The sequence below is a fragment of the Sapajus apella genome, unplaced genomic scaffold, assembly GCF_009761245.1.
Source record: "Sapajus apella isolate SASKATOON/1434 unplaced genomic scaffold, GSC_monkey_1.0 scaffold43, whole genome shotgun sequence".
NCBI lineage: Eukaryota > Metazoa > Chordata > Mammalia > Primates > Cebidae > Sapajus > Sapajus apella.
Window position 1 is genome coordinate 6,891,495 of NW_022436983.1, and position 11,384 is coordinate 6,902,878.

The 11,384-nt window shown below is 44.4% G+C and overlaps 1 pseudogene; it reads left to right on the forward strand.

Moving 5' to 3' along the window:
- The first annotated feature begins 9,458 nt into the window (after positions 1 to 9,458).
- On the forward strand, positions 9,459 to 9,759 carry LOC116566639 (annotated as a pseudogene).
- The last annotated feature ends 1,625 nt before the right edge of the window (positions 9,760 to 11,384 follow it).

Consider the following 11,384-nt stretch of genomic DNA (forward strand, 5'->3'; position numbering starts at 1 on the left):
CTCTGACATCCCAGAAAGCATCATGATAATCCATTACATTGATGGCATTATGCTTATTGGATCTGTTTAAGCAGGAAGTAGCATGTAGTTTAGAATACCTTAGGAAGACATATGCAAAGTGAAAGAAACTCCAAAACAATTAACTGACAGCCACATCAGTGAAATTTCTGGTGGTTCAATGATGTGGAGAATGTTGAGATATTTGCTAAAAGGTGAAAGACAAAGGGCTGCACCTGTTCCATCTACAGTGAAAAATGCACAATGCTTGTTAGGGCTTTTGGATTTTGAAGGCAACATCTACCACATTTGTGCCAGCTATTTCTCTGCAGCTAGAAAATTCCCCGTAGCCTGACTGCCTGCCTATTTTGGGTGGGGAACAGAGCAAGATAAGGCTCTGTAGCGGATTCAGGCTGTTATAGAAGCTGCTGTGCCCACTTGGGAACCCTAACATTGACTGAATTACTGGCATATTAATTATTAATGCCAGCCAGCCAGTACATTCATTCATAGAGAGGCACTGTCAACCTGTGCCCTCCAATGGGATGGATATATGTTCCACTTGGTGAATCTCTAAACAGTGCTTTTTCTTTTTTCTTTTCTCTCTCTTTTTTTATTTCTATTTTATTTTATTTTTTTGAGAACGGGTCTGGCTTTGTTGTCCGAAGCCAGCGTGCAGTAGAGTGGAAGGCAGTGGTGTGATCTTGTCTCACTGCAACCTCAGCCTCCTGGGCTTAAACCATTTTCCCACCTCCAGTTCCCAAGTAGCTGGGACCTGGCATGCTCCACCATGCCAGGCTAATTTTTTGGTATTTTTGGTATTGATGGAGTTTTGCCATGTTGCCAAGGCTGGTCTCAAACTCCTAAGCTCAAAAGAATCTCCCTCCTCAGCCTCCCAAAATGCTAGGGTTATAGATATGAGCCACAGCACCTGGCAAACAATGTTTTCTTTCCAGAAGTACCATGTTTGCTGCTGGGGCTGAAGTTCTTATGTGGAAGCCACGTATTAATTTATCGTCTTTCCCCCCAGATATAGTAATTTGTATTTTTCCTAAGAGAAGAAAGCCTTGTATGTATCTTTTGCATGGTGAAAGAAACACTACCGTGGCACTGAAATGCACCCAGACCAGCCTCACCTCATCACCCAGGGTTACTGTGAACGATACCGTTACCTTAGATTTCCTTCTTATGGGCCAAGGTGGAGTCTGTGTAATTGCTAATATATCTTGCTATACCTGAATCAATGCCACCAGCCAAGCAGAAAAATTCGTACAAACACTTATAAAGCAAGCCACCTAGCTTTCTAAGGTAAGCCCAGATGGTTGATCAGATTTGTTCAACTGGTCAGGTCTCCTGTAGATTAGCCTGATCCTGCTGCTTGGGGTCCTGGAGATAGCAGCCTTTATTAAATGCTTTATAAGATAAATTGGAGATTTCCCCCATCCCCAGCCTTTGTCAGGCAGATTAACTGGAGTGGCTAAAGATGTGACATACTTATGGAAAAACATCCCAGAAGCCTAGATCAAGCAGAAACGAGGGGTGAAGCTTGCAGGGAGATGAGTCTCCCTGGGTCTCTCACATTTCTGTGCTTCTTGTGAACAGAAGCACTGACGACCTTTGATCCAGACTGTCTTTTTGAAGATGTTTGTAGAGTAATCCACCTTGGAAGCTAGAGAGAGTGTTTCCTCTTGCATCAGGGGGCAAGTTTATTTACTGTCCAGTATCATAAAGATAATAGGAAATTTGTTTAAATTCCTTGCAGATTTTGGGATATTAGATCTTTGTCAGTTGGGTAGATTTCAGAAGATTCCTCCCATTCTGTAAGTTGCTTGTTCACTCTGATGCTAGTTTCTTTTGCTGTGCAGAAGCTCTTAGTTTAATTAGATCCCATTTGTCAGTTTTGGCTTTTGCTGCAATTGCCTTTGGTGTTTTCATCATGAAGTCTTTGCCCATGCCTATATCCTGAATGGTATTGCCTAGGTTTTCTTCGATAGTTTTTATGGTTTTGAGTTTTATATTTAAGTCTTTAATCTATCTTGAGTTAATTTTTGTATAAGGTGTAAGGAGGGGGTCCAGTTTCAGTTTTCTGCATATGGCTAGCCAGTCCTGAATGGTACTGCCTAGATTTTCTTCTATGGTTTTTATGCTTTTGGGTTTTACATTTAAGACTTTAATCTATCTTGAGTTAATTTTTGTATAAGGTGTAAGGAAGGGATCCAGTTTCAGTGTTCTGCTTATGGCTAGCCAGTTTTCCCAGCGCCGTTTATTAGAGAATCTTTTCCCCTATTGCTTGTTTTTTGTCAGGTTTGTCAAAGATCAGATGGTTGTAGATGTGTGGTGTTATTTCTGAGGTCTCTTTTCTGTTCCATTGGTTTATGTGTCTGTTTTGGTATGAGTACCATGTTGTTTTGGTAACTTGTGGTATAGTTTGAAGTCAGGTAGCATGATGCCTCCAGCATTCTTATTTTTGCTTAGGGTTGTCTTGGTTATACAGGCTCTTTTTTGGTTCCATATGGAATTTATAGTAGTTTTTTCTAATTCTGTGAAGAATGTCAATAGTAGTTTGATGGGAATAGCAGTGAATCTATAAATTACTTTGGGCAGTATGACCATTTTCACTACATTGATTCTTTCTGTCCATGAGGACGGGCAAAGGATATGAACAGACACTTCTCAAAAGAGGACGTTTACGTGACCAACAAACATATGAGAAAAAGCCCAACATCACTGATCATTAGAGACACGTGAATGAAAACCACAATGAGATACCAATTCAGTCAGAATGGCAATTATTAAAAAGTTAAGAAACAGTAGATGCTGGGGAGTCTGTGGAGAAATAGGGATGCTTTTACACTGTTGATGGGAATGTAAATTAGTGCAACCACCGTGGAACACAGTGTGGGGATTCCTCAAGGATCTAGAAACAGAAATACCATTTGACCGAGCAATCCCATTACTGGGTATATAACCAAAGGATTATAAATCATTCTACCATAAAGACACATACACACGTATATTTATTGCAGTACTATTTACAATAGTGAAGACATGGAACCCAAATGCCTATCAATGGTAGACTGGACAAAGAAAACATGGTACATATACACCATGAAATACTATGCAGTATGAGTATGTCCTTTGACATGAGATCAGAAAGAATGAGATCATGTCCTTTGTGGGGACACGGATGAAGCTGGAAGCCCTCATCCTCAGCAAACCAACACAGGAACAGAGACGCAAACATCACATGTTCTCACTTGTAAGTGGAAATTGAACAATGAGAACACATGGACACAGGAAAGGGGAATAACACACACAGGGGCCTGTTGAGGGGTGGAGGGCAAGGGGAGGGAGAGCATTAGGACAAATACCTGATGCATGTGGGGCTTAAAACCTAGATGACAGGTTGATAGGTGCAGCACACCACCATGGCACCTGTATACCTACATAACAAACCTGCACGTTCTGCATATGTATCCCAGAATTTAAAGATTATTTTTTAAAGATAACAGGGAAAAGTTTAGGCAGGTTTGCTCACTTCTAAAAGATGTGGAGTCCCTGAAGGTCAGAGTTCCTCAGCTGTGATACAACCCTATCATGCACACCTGGGTTTCTCTGTGTCATTCCCATGGGATCTGGGAGGCAAGGAGGACCAGCGCTAATGTAAAGCTCATTCTGTTTGCCATGCTATACATCATAATAATATTTGAATCTGAGCCTGACCTCTCTTGTTTTCTGGCAGTATCCATGAAACTGTGGCAGTCTAACTTGGTAGTTTGCAAGTAAGATAAAAATCTGAGACCTGTTCCCCAGTTCTCGACACAGCCTTGACAGTTCTACTCTGCCACCTGAAACAATGTTAAGGTTTGTCAGCAGAAGGTGCTGAAGAAATACTGGGAAAGGGTGTGCTTCTCACCTTAGTTCTGGTGTGCTCCTCTTGCCAGATGTCTGCAGTTCATGGTTTCTCCACCATGGGTTCCTGCAGCACTCAGTTTTGCTAACTTGTGGGTCCCACTGAGAAAGCCTTCTCTGATGCCTAGCTCCTGCCGTACCCAGCAGCCGTCACACCCAGTGACCAGCAGCAGCCTCCTTTGGTAACATTCAGATGGTTTTGCAGCAGAGTGTCACCAAGTAGGCACTCTCCCATGAATGACTTTTTCTGGCACCTTTTCTAGTTACCTAGGACCATGTCCTCTAAACTAAGGTCAGATCTTGACCTAGGAGCAGTGGCTGTTTCTTATATCTGTGACTCCCTATTTCTGTCTCCTACTTTGACCCTAATACAGCATCTTGTTACTTGCAAGTACTTGCTACTTTCTGCTCACGTGATCCAGTCAGCACAATGTCATCGTGTATCAGACCAGTGTGATGTTTAGAGGAATGTCATTATCCTAATCTCTGAAGACTAGATTATGGCAGAGAACAGAATTGACATAGCCCTGAGGCGAGACTGTAAAGGTATACTGTTAGCCCTGCCAGATAAAGGCAGGTGGCTTCTGGTATTCCTTACAAATTGGTATGGAACAAAAGGTAGCTTCCAGGTCAGTAGCTGCTTACCAAGTGCCGGGAGCTGTGTTTACCTGCTCCCATACAATGCTACAGCTGGAAAAATAGCTGTAATTTTAGGTGACTTTAAAATTACTCATGCAGTAATTTTAGAATCACCCGCAAACATTCTCCAAGATCAATCTGATTTCTGCACATTACAAACTGATGAATTAAATCAGGGTGTGGTAGGCGCGTCTTTGAAGTCTTCTAGGGTGCTATGAGTCTCTGCAGTCCCTGGGTATAGGGAGGGGCAGCACTGCTTCTGGCTTATTATCTTGGTAGGGAAAGGAAGTCCAGGCCCTTCCGCATAGTGCTTTCTACCACAACGACACTCATCCCTGTGGTCACAGAGAGCCCATGCAGTATTCTGCTAGTTTTCACATATGTCTATTTCAATAACACATCAAGGCACTAGAGATATAACAAACACACGTGTCTTTGGACCAAATGGGCCCGATGTGAGTTGGACTTGAGGCCAGATTTCACCTGCCACCTGGTCACAGTAAGCTCCCACTTTGAGAGACCACCTGTGCTGCAGGCCCCTAGGACTAGTGTTAATTCAGAATCTATGTGTCCTGATTCCTGAACGATTTGAATATTTCCTTTTCTCTTGTGCATGGTCACTCCGGTAAATGACTGCAGATCCCTTTGGGGGGGGCTTGGGGAAGATTTATAGAGCATACTGGAGGCAAAGCTGTAGGGGCCTTCCTCTGGGAGACCTAGTCTCTACTTTAATCAAGGGTTTCCATATCTGTGGACTGACTTAGGTTTGGAAACTGGATGAGGGGTCATGGCTCTACTGTAGAGACTTAAGTGGTTTATGGCCGCTAGACCTGGAGCTTTTTTAAACTAAAAAAGATCACTCTAATAAACTGATGATATATTTTATTCTTGAGACACCATGATCATTTAGCCACCACCCAAATTTCTGTGGGCTGAGGGCTCTGATTACTGATTACTGGGACATCCCTTTTGCTTTTTTTTTTTTTTGACAGGTCCTTACTCTGTCACCCAGGCTGGAGGGCAGTGGCATAAACATGACTTGCTCTAGCCTGGAGCTCTTGGGCTCAAGCGAGTCCCCTGACATGGCCTCCCAAATAGCTGGAACCATAAGCATGTGCCACCATGGCCAGCTAATTAGAACAGTTTTGTTTTTTTTTTTTGTTTGTTTGTTTTTTTTTGTAGAGACAAGGTCCTACTGTGTTGTCCAGGCTGGTTGCAAACTCCTGGGCTCAAGCAATCCTCACACCTCAGCCTTCCAAATGGGATTACAGGCGTGAGCTACCATGCCCAGCGTCTCTCCTGCTATTGATGGTAAATGCACTCACCTTGCTGTTGGTGATGAAGTGCTGCTGGTCCTCTATTGCTCTGTGATGCTGTATGACTCAGGGTTCTCTGGAGGGACAGAACTAATGGGATAGATACACATCTACAGGTGAGTTTATTAAGTATTAACTCACACAATCACAAGGTCCCACCATAGGCCATCTGCAAGCTGAGGAGCAAGGAGAGCCAGTCCAAGTCCCAAAACTGAAGAACTTGGAGTCCAATGTTCGAGGGGAGGAAGAGTCCAGCATGGAAGAAAAATGGAGGCTGGGAGGCTAGGCCAGTCTTGCCTTTCCACGTTCTTCTTCCTGCTTATATCCTAGCTGCACTGGCAGCTGATTGGCTGGTGCCCACCCAGATCAAGGGTGGGTCTGCCTGTCCCAGCCCACTGACTCAAATGTGTGTCTCCTTTGACAACACGCTCACAGACACACCCAGAATCCGTACTTTGTAACCTTCCATCCAATCAAGTTGACACTCAGTATTAACCATCACAGATACCATTATCTTGCATGAAGTTAGAAAGACCATCTCTGTGGCCTCCTCCACAGTCACACCTGCTTACTAAGGAGAACAATCACAGATAGTTTTAAGGGTATAGATGCTCTCCTCAAACATGAGTTTCTTGGTGTGTCAGCAAGGGGACTGTCTTCTGCGCCTTCTTGGCATTAGTAGTTGGGGGGTGATCGTGCAGGTTGCAAAAGAGAAATGCAGTCCAACAGTCCCATTTCCATAAGACTGTGGATTTCCTTCTCCAAATGGTGCTGAGGAAACCCTGGCATCTCAAGTTCATTAAATGTAGGCCACACCACTAAGTTCAAGGTTAAGTCTACAACCACATCTTGGCCAGGTGCGGTGGCTCATACCTGTAACCCCAGCACTTTAGGAGGAGGATGGCTTGAGTTCAGGAGTTGAAGACTAGCCTGGGCAACATGGTGAAATCCCGTCTCTACAAAAAATACAAAAAATTCGTCCGGCATGGTGGCACATGCCTGTGGTCTCAGCTACTTGGGAGGCTGAGCTGGGAGAGCCACTGCACTCCAGCCTGGATGACAGAGTGAGACCCTGTCTCAAACAGATAAATGAATAAAAATTAAAAATTACTACTACATTTTGAGGTTTTTGTAGCCCCCTACCTTGGATACTAAAAGTATGTATTGGTTATCTACTACTAGATAAGAAATTACTCCAAATCTTTGCAACTAAAAACAAGAAATATTCACCGTTTCCCAGTTTTCGTGGGCAGCAGTCTAAACACAGCCTTGCTGGTGTCTCCGGCTCAGGATCCCTCACAGGCTGTAATCAAGGGTCAGCCAGGGCTGCCATCACCTCAGTGCTCAGCTGGAGAGAGATGCGCTGCCTTGGCCGCTCACGTGGCTGTTGGCAAACCTCAGGTCTTCACTGGCTGTTAGTTAAAGACATCAGTGTGAAGCAAATGCTGTGCCTCGGCTACCAGTTCCAGGGGAGAGCTCCAGACACCTCTGCCCATTGCATCTGGTACTGGAATGGCCAAGGGAAATGCAACCTAGTTTAACACTGAATGGAGCAAGGCTTGACTCACAGAAGAGGCAGAGCAAGATCGGCTTCAAATGTGGTACATATACACTGTGGAATGCTATGAAGCCATAACAAAGAAAGAGATCCTGTCCTTTGCAGCAACATGGATGGAGCTGGAGGCCATTATCCTATGTGAACTAAGGAACAGAATACCAAATACCACATGTTCTCACTTGTAAGTCAGAGCTAAACGTGGAGAACGCATGGTCCCAAAGAAAGAAACAGACACTGGGACCTACTTGAGTGTGAAGGATGGGAAGACGGAGAAGATTGAAAAACCACCTGCCGGGTCCTATGCTCCTTACCTGGGCGATAAAATAACCTGTACAGCAAACCCCTGTGACATGCAATTTACCTATATATAAAAGCTGTGGCTGGGTGTGGTGGCTCACACCTGTAATCCCAACACTTTGAGAGGCCGAGGTGGGCGGATCACGAGGTCAGGAGTTCAAGACCAGCCTGGCCAATAAGGTGAAGCCCCATCTCTACTAAAAATGTAAAAATCAGCCAGGTGTGGTAGCACATGCCTGTAGTCCCAGCTACTCGGGAGGCTGAGGCAGGAGAATCGCTTGAACCCGGGAGGCGGAGGTTGCAGTGTGCCAAAATCATACCACTGCACTCCAGCCTGGCGACGGAGCAAGATTCTGTCAAAAAAAAAAAAACAAAACAAAACGAAACAACCTGCACATGTACCCCTGAACCTAAAATAAAAGTTCAATCAGCATCAACAGTGTGTCCCTATGGCCAGCAGAGCCCCCATGGCCAGCGGGGGTGATTGGTTATGTGCACCTCTCTCGTGCTGCCATTGAAGGACTCCGTTCCTTCCCGTGGAGACAGACACAGCAGTGGGGTTGGCCAGGTGCCATGTGAGGCCCATGCTTAGGCAGAACAAAGGAGCACACACTAGCAACAGGGAAAGATCGTCCCACACAAGGCAGCAAGCCTAGCACAGGCCATGTAAAGAAATGTCCCAGACCCAAGGTCCATTCTTATGTGGCCACGTAGGGGTGGAAAGACTGCGTGTGTGAGACTTCCTTTCCCAGCTGTCCACATGGCAGCTGGCTTCAGAGTGAGTGAGCCGGAGAGTGAAAGAGGAAGCAAGGGAGGGGGTGTCCCAGATCCCCAGAGGGAAGCCCCAGTCTCTTTGTAGTTACTATAAAAGTATATGATAAGGCCTGGTGCAGTGGCTCACGCCTGTAATCCTAGCACTTTGGGAAGCCGAGGTGGGTGGATCACCTGAGGTCAGGAGTTCAAGACCAGCCTGGCCATCATGGTGAAACCGCATCTTTAAAAAAATAAATAAATAAAAAATAAAAGTATATGATAAAACCTAATCTTGGAATTGACATCTCATCAGTTTTGCCGTAATTCTTTTCATTATTATTATTTTTTGACACAGAGTTTCATTCTTGTTGCCCAGGCTGGGGTGCAATGGCATAATCTCAGCTCACCGCAACTTCCGACTCCCAGGTTGAAGTGATTCTCCTGCCTCAGCCTCCTGGGTAGCTGGGATTACAGGCATGCGCCACCATGCTAGGCTAATTTTATATTTTTAGGAGAGGCAGGGTTTCACCATGTTAGGCTGGTCTCAAACTCCTGACCTCAGGTGATCCACCTGCCTTGGTCTTCCAAAGTGCTGGGATTACAGGCATCAGCCACCGTGCCTAGCCTTTATTCATTCCTTTTTATGGCTGAATACCATTCCATTATATGAATACACCACAATTTGTCTATTCATTCACCCACTGATGAACACTTGGGGTGTCTCCACTTTGTGGCTACTGTTAGCAATGCTGCTATGAACCATGACATGCAAGTAACTGTCTGAGTTCCTGTTTTCAATTCTTCCAGGCATATACCTAAGAGTAGAATTGCTGGGTTATACATTGAAAAAGGATATTTCAAACATCCTGGAAAGTAAACAGCAAAATGAAATCTGCTCCAGCTTAGGATAATCCACCTTTGTTCTATCACAGTTAGAGATTTTAAAAGACTAAAAAGGAGGGTCTGGGGAAGGGGTGGCAGGCGCCATGCCTGGCAGGGAAGGTGGCAGGAAGAAGCTCCTGAAACAGCCCAGGAGGCAAGCCAAGGAGATGGACGAGGAAGATGAGGCTTTCGAGCAGAAACAAAAAGAAGAGCAGAAGAAACTTGAGGAGCTGAAAGCGAAGGCCGCGGGGGAGGGGCCCCTGGCCACAGGTGGAATTAGGAAATCTGGAAAAAGTAAGCTGTTCCTTGTCCCTGAGGAGACGGTGACCCTTTATTTCATCTGTATTTAAACATCTGTATTCCCTGTCATAACATCTTTTGCCACCTATAGCTGGATTTAAGTGTTATCTTGAGCTGTTGTACATTTAAGAATAAATTTTTGTAAAAAAAAAAAAAAAAGGACTAAAAAGGAACCCATTTTACGAGTGAAAACGCCATGGTCCAGAGAAATTAAGAAATGTGTTCTAAGTCACCCAGCTGGTTACCAGCAGATTTAGGGTTCAGCTGGAAACAGGAAGACTCGGGAAATTCTCTCTCCTCAGAACGACCTGAGGAAGGAGACAAAAATTGGCCATTTCTAGCATTGTTCAAGACATATAATGATGTGCGTGCCCCGAGCCAGGGCAATGCCGTGTATGGGCCTCGCGAAGTTCCCAGTGCGTGACTGGAGAGCAGAATTCGATGCCATTCAATGCACACCTACTGAGCGCAGGCTGCGTGGTGGGTGCTCTGCAGCCAGACAGCCTGGGCTCAAATCCTGGTCCTACACCTAACGGGCTGTTGGTTTTGGGCAAGTCATTTGATCCGCCAAAGGTGGATAATAATATCATACCAGATTCAGGAAATTAAACGAGATGAAATGCGAAGACCATTGTAGGGGATCAGAATGTGCTCCCCTAAAATATGCCGCTTTGACATAGGGATTATTTTGAACTGAAGACAACTGAGAAACAGCAAACACTTATTTGCCTAAAAAGCCAATATGTTCTGTGAACTATATGTCAATATGTAAAGTTACAGTCTATAAATTCTCCTTGTGAAAGTGTCCCCTTCTCTATTTTACACCAGGAACAGCAGAGGAAGATGACTCTAGAATTTTTTCGTGACTTATTTGGCTTCCAAATCTGACCTGAGTTCACTTGTTGGTACCTTCAGATCTAAACTGAAACAAGAATACTTATTTATTCCACTTATGTATTTATTATCATTTTTTGCAGATGGGGCCTTATAATGTTGCCCAGCTGGTCTCAAACTCCTAGGCTTAAGCAATCCTCCCACCCTAGCCTCCTAAAGTGCTGGGATTCCAGGCATGAGCCAACACACACCTGGCTTCACTTATGTTTTTATTCCACATTTTATGCCCATATTTATTCCACATGATTTATGCTTTATTTATTCCACTTATGTGAGTGCTCATAGATTTGCTGCGGAACTGTTAATGTGTATAATAATGAAATATTTTCCAGTGTCCTGCTGGGCTGATGTGTCTTTGTTTATGTATCATTTTATCTTTAAAAAAAATTTTTTTTTTGAGGCAAAGTTTCGCTCTTGTCTCCCAGGCTGGAGTGCAGTGACGTGATCTCGGCTCATTGTAACCTCCACCTCCCAGGTTCAAGCTATTCTCCTGCCTCAGTCTCCTGAGTAGCTGGGATTACAGGCATGTGCCATCACGCTCAGCTAATTTTTGTATTTTTACTGGAGATGAAGTTTCAGGATGTTGGCCAGGCTGCTCTCTAGGGAATGACACTGAGTGAAATAAGCCAATCTCCAAGAGTTACTTACTATGTGATTCTTTTTAGACAATATTCTTGAAATGACGAGTTATAAAGATGGAGAACACACAGTAACTGCTAAGAATGGGGGAGAGGAGAGGTGAATATAGTTATAAAAGAGTAGAGCAGGTTTGCTTGTCACAGAATTGTTTTGTATCTTGACTGCGGTGGGGGGTTACATGAGTCTACCCATAAGAT